Source organism: Melitaea cinxia, chromosome 18 (assembly GCF_905220565.1).
Source record: "Melitaea cinxia chromosome 18, ilMelCinx1.1, whole genome shotgun sequence".
NCBI lineage: Eukaryota > Metazoa > Arthropoda > Insecta > Lepidoptera > Nymphalidae > Melitaea > Melitaea cinxia.
In genome coordinates this window covers 5580315-5586314 of record NC_059411.1, presented here as the reverse complement: position 1 = coordinate 5586314, position 6000 = coordinate 5580315, and the positions used below count along the sequence as shown (strand labels likewise).

The following is a 6000-nucleotide window of genomic DNA, read 5'->3' as shown; positions in this document are numbered from 1 at the left end:
GATTTTTATGAAAGCTCTTACGAAAAGTGAGAAAATTTGCACGCTTATGAAAACACCCTAAGAGAGTTTTCCACAACTCACTAACACCGATTCACTGCTCGTAGCCACGCAGCTTTTCACGCACACACGTGCTCTTAGCAAAATAAGCGTCTGAAATATGGCGCGGTGCTGCGAAATGTATAGCTATCTTCCTTGCTCGCATTACACCGACCTATTTCAACAGGTTTCGTCTTTCAGGAGTTGCAGTGTCGAACGCGTGCCTCTAGTAACACAGCACAAACAGTACGGCACACACGTCGTACCCGAAAACTGAAAACACAGTTTCACTGACAGTTCCGACATTACCTGACATTTACCGCCGTCCTCCGAACTACGGCGGCTTATCGCGTTTTGTAAACGGGTCGTCACATTTCACGATAGATATAACTATTTATAAATAGATGAAGTACGGCGGCAAGTTCAGTAGATGAAACTCTCGTGTCCTGCAAGCTGCGTCAAACTTCACGTGGGGAATATGGAAATCGACAGTGCCAAAAACAATAATTGAATTAACTCCGAGTAAAATATGACCATTTTCCGACATGTGCGTTCCGTGTGACGAAGTGCATTGATATGTTAATTCTCCCGGGACAACCGAAAAGTTAACACCATGTAAATCTCTGGATGTATTCAATGTTTACCTCTTCAGTGTTGTGAATAACGGTTAGGTAAATGTAGTTTAAAATTATCGAGTGAGAGCTATGTAGGGAGAGATATTTATTGTTAGCTGGTCGATCTTAGACTGATGTAGAGCTATCGTGGTTGTGATAATTAAAGTGGAGTGCGTTTCCTTCCGTGGCCAATGGACTTATCAATAATACTTGGTTGTAATTCTCAGTAAGTTGTGAGTTAACTAGAAATTATAATATTATATTTATACAAATACAATTACGGATAAATGTGAACTGTAGAAGATTTCACTTTTCACTGTCTTTTAAATTTAAAAAGATAACAGGTTGTGTATGTAATGCTAAGAACTTACCATCTATAATTTCCCTTGGGTTGTGAATACAATAAACAGACTGAATGCTGAAACTTAGAGCATTACCATTCACAGGGTAAATTGCCCTTTGGAACTGCTTGCCGTTAGAGTTATGGTGTATTTTCTGGGACACAGTGATACGTGCTCAGGTGACGAGAAACTTGACTGAATCGAGGCCAAGGTAAGGCATTAGTTACTATATATTAGAGTACAGCAAATAAATATATAGGTATATTACAGTGTTGTTAGATACGGGTACGTATATTAGTTTCTGTCTTTGTGTTTTGTGATTTTGTACGAGTAGAACCAATTTAAACATTAACTTTCGTTTAATAGACAAAAAGAACTGGAAACAATATTTTATTTACATTTAGTTTCTAGGAGTATAATCATACTTTGGAAGTGTGTCTAACGTGTGTTTTAAGTAAATTATGTTAAGTAGTGTCTAATTAGATAAGAATAAGAATTTGATCACTAAGAATATGACTTAAAACTGTAATTACTGATAACTATATTTTATTGTCTTCTGCATTATAAACACGACTAAAGTTTTTTATCTAGTACGAAAAATAATATTTTTGTGATAATATATTATGAGTTAGGTTTTCATTCCTTTTAGTTCATTACCTGACCGCTTCCCAAGTCTTAACGGTTTCATAAAAAAAGCCATAAAATTATCACCACCTCATAAACTGTTTAGAGGAACACTCTACGTGCTCGTAAATTTGCAATTTAAATGGATTTTTCTAGTTAATTGTTTAGTTCATAATATTCACTATTCCTGTACCTATTGACTTAAAGATCCCATTAACGCAGTTTCTAGTGATTTCTTTCTTCTCGACGTATTTTCATTTCAATTCCTGGCCCGAGTGTGGATGTAATATATTTTTACTTACTAAAGTATTATATATTTGTAAATTCATTGTAAAAAGCAAAAAAAAAAAAAAAAACATTTATACAAATAAATGGACAGCCAGTTTATTTGTTCGGTTATACTGCAAAAACTACTGAACCGATCGGAATAATACTTATACTATAAGATGCAGCGTGTTTCGGAGAAGGTTTTAATGTATGATATGTTGGTTATTGGTGGATTACTTATCATGTAAAAAAATATAGACGGACAAAGGTTTGTGCACATTAATCTCAGGAAAAGCTTACTCGATTTAAATGCATTTTTCACTAATATATTGTAGTAAGCTTCACTTAACATTTAGTCTTTACTTTATGTCAATAAGTTCATAAATAAAAAAGTTATGCCAATTTAAAGAATCACGAACATGTAAATACCCAAACGACAGTGTTTATAATCCAAAATAAACCAAAAGATATATCTAAAAATACTGTCCAAAGTCACTATTTCACGCGGACGAAGTCGTGGGCACAGTTAGTATATTATAAAATTGTAGTTATACCAGCGGACTGTTACCTAAAACACAATCAGAATCATATTTATTCATGATATATATATATTTACGTAAATACAAACTCGTAACATACAAAATTTGTGTCGTAGTCAATAAACGTTTGTTAAGCTTTTTATTGAATATCATAACATTCGGGTTATTATTAAAACAACTGTATTTAGCAACAAAGCTAGACAGCCAATTGTAAGGCAAATTAAGGTAGTTGGGTAAAATATTAAAATTGAATTAAAATTAAAATTGAATCGAGAAAGCTGGCTAGTAGTGTGGCCATCTTGAGTTGACAACAATAGTCGTCTAGCGCCGATGACAAATGTTGAATACAATTCGGTGTCGATTCAAGGTCCTACTATTACTAGCCAGAAAATCTGCAAACAAGATCTTAGTATATTTTTAATGAAATATATCTTTAAAAATTTTGTTATGTTATACTTTTGCTTCAGTTTTTTTAATTGAAATATTTTATGGAGTGTGAAATTAATTTTATCAGCACCCCTGAAACGGGTTCATAACCTAATGAAAATAATTTTGCTATCTCATCAACTAAAACGATGTGTTGTTTTATTTTTAAATTTTTAAACCAAAGCTCGGTTAAAAATCTAAAACATTCGACGCCTGCTCATGAATCTTTCATTAATGGATTTTAACTAAATTTATCTAAAGTAGGTTAAGCACGATGGAAATGGTAATATGACATTCACACGTGATGCACGTTAGACGTATACACGAAAATAACTTAAATTAAAAAAATACTATCTTTATAAATTAAAATGTAACTTTTTGTACTTTTTTATTTTAAAATTTATTATTGCTGTTGTTGTATTGTTATTGTTGTAAATTTTACATTAGTTTGTCGTGTGACATCAGTGGCCGTAAGCTTTGACTGACATTGATATTTATTGCCTCTCTGAATGGCTTACTTCAACTTGTCGATTTGGAGTCGATATTTCAATTTATTACGATTTAATAGGTGCGGCTAAACAAATTGTCAGTAATGAATTACTATTTTCTTAATGCGAATAGACTATTGAAATTTAAGCTAGCCAGACATCTTGTGACACAAAATAAGTCGTAAGACTGCACCTATACTAACGTTTATTGTTTACTTACGGAAATAAACGTGAATATACCGATTTTTTCACTAAGAGGTACTAAGAAAAAAGAATTATTCAATTTTGTGCAGTCGTTCGAATGTTATGCGCGTTCATATATTACAGCGTTTCATTTGTATACAGATAGATAAACAGATATATATATATTTAATGTAAATATGCTAATCTATCCTCCCTCTTAAGTATCTGTAATTTGTAATGTCTTGTTTAGGTACCATATACTTTCCTAAATAAAAATGTTTTTGAACTGAAAAAAAATTCTTAAACTTCTGCAGGTAGCTTGTAAATTATTTGACTTCATTTGATGAATGTTATTATGTAAGTAAATGAAATAAAAAAGTGAATTCAGCGAAATATAGTATGTAGTAAGAAGTATTTCTACGCAGATTGTTTGAAGCGTAAAACAAACCGGTCTGCTTCAGCGGAAATAACTCTACGAGGTGTCAGTTTCAATAAAAGTTCACGGTAAAATAAGGAGCTTACAATTATTAAAATACCAAAAGAACTTGAAGATACGAGTATATTATTATTTATTTTATAATTATTAGCTAATAATATTTAACAAAATTATAATATTTAAAATTTTGACAAGTAATTTAATGAAATGAAGCTTAATGTAATGTTACAACATGTGTAATGTTACAACATGAAATGAAGCTTAATGTAATGTTACAACATGCACAATCTGTTTGCCTACAGGCAAACAGATTGTGCGATGTACACATAAAACATGATAAATCAAAATCTACCTTTATATCAACCTCTAAAAGAGAGAATGAAAACAATGAACGACAAAATAACACACAAATATAGAACAGAACTGAAATGAATTATATCACGTTATAAATTATTATAAACGTTACTAAAGATACAACGTAACTCAATTACCGACGACAACGAATGCCGCGAACAGATTTTATCATCGCTACATTACATGCATTTAATTTATAAATACCGTCGTTAACTACCACTTCCTTCGATTAAATTATTTCCGTGTTCACGATGTGTAACATGACGATGTTCTGAAAACAATATATATTTTAAATTTGTCACCGAAATGAATATTTTAGTCACGAAGATGCTTTAGCACAGTTGTCGATGAGCCAAGTCTTTCTGACTAGCATTACTGCCAAGGCGAATACTATTGCCGTGATGCATGCTGACCTTCTATTGTCTTGCGAGTGGAATATTTTAGAGAGAAGTGTGTGTGTGTGTGCACTCGACACAATAAATGGGCTACAAATGTCATTGAGTAACGTAAAACAAGCTTTTTTTTTAACTTAATATAAAGTTAGGCAGACATATTTGTCAACTAAAAATACCGTAAAAAAAACGAGTAAATAATAGTCTGTATCAGACTCTTGTGTAATAGTTAATAAACGTCCTACTTAACATGATATAGACGTACTTCTTTTTCTATGAAATAAAGGGTTCGTGTAATCTACCTTTGTGCTTTATTGAAAGCCAATTAAACATGTCACAAACATTTTATACCAATGAGCAGTTTTTTTCGATATTTTCCTTCAATGCCAAGTATGACAATGAATTTATACTTAAGACAAATTTTACGCTTAATAGATTGAACCCGGGAACCTCGATTCTGAGCCATTTCGAGTCATGAAAGTAATATTTTTTTTTTATAAATACTACATTTTTCTATTTTATAACTATAAAACAGATGGAAAAAATTTCTTTAATTAATATGTGACAATAATTTATACCTATGAACAAAAAAATAATTGCCGAAATGTGTGTCAACGTATTATTATTGTCAAACGACTGCAACGGCTTGGATATTACAATTTTTGTTACGATTGTACTATTATGTTCGTTATTGTCAGGTGTTAAGGTTAGTATATATATATATATATATATATATATATATATATATATATATGAGTATATGAAAAAGAAATATGTATATACGAAATATACGAAAAACAAAACATAACGTGAAACATGATATGAAGTATAAACCGATTAAGCTTATTTACTACAAATTAAGAAAACTGGGGAATTTCTTTATTAATGCAAAAGAAATGACACAGAATTTCAGCTAAATCGGCCCGGCTGTTTAGAAGTAGGTGATAAACACACCCACAGAAAAATATATTATCTAATGAGATGTAATGTTAGTTTGCAGTGATAGTTTATAGCGATACAATCTTGGATTTCTTACTTTTTTCAAGAATTTATTATTAACGGAACATTTGCATTCATTTAAAAATAGATTTGAAAGAAATTCAAATACTTCTTTCAAGGTCTTAAATAATGCAACACGTTTCTGTAAAAATGAATTTCTATATTGATCATTTTTATTTATAATTATATGTATAATGGAAATTGAAACTTATTTTTCTAATTATTATGTAATTATTTTTTATTCACTTCGATGACTTTTGAAATAATGTAAAGTACAAATTTAAAAGTATTTTTTAACTAA

The 6000-nt window shown here is 30.8% G+C and overlaps 2 long non-coding RNA genes across 2 annotated transcripts in view; both read left to right on the top strand.

The window, feature by feature from the left end:
• Positions 1 to 234: 234 nt before the first annotated feature.
• The window catches only part of LOC123662226, a 100207-nt gene continuing 94441 nt past the window's right edge, over positions 235 to 6000 (top strand). Inside the window, exon 1 of the long non-coding RNA XR_006744456.1 lies at positions 235 to 1202. This is a non-coding gene — a long non-coding RNA (uncharacterized LOC123662226). The remainder of the gene's footprint in view (positions 1203 to 6000) is intronic.
• On the top strand, positions 1209 to 1775 carry LOC123662228. Its single transcript, XR_006744458.1, has 2 exons — positions 1209 to 1438; positions 1480 to 1775. It is a non-coding gene; the product is annotated as an uncharacterized LOC123662228 (long non-coding RNA).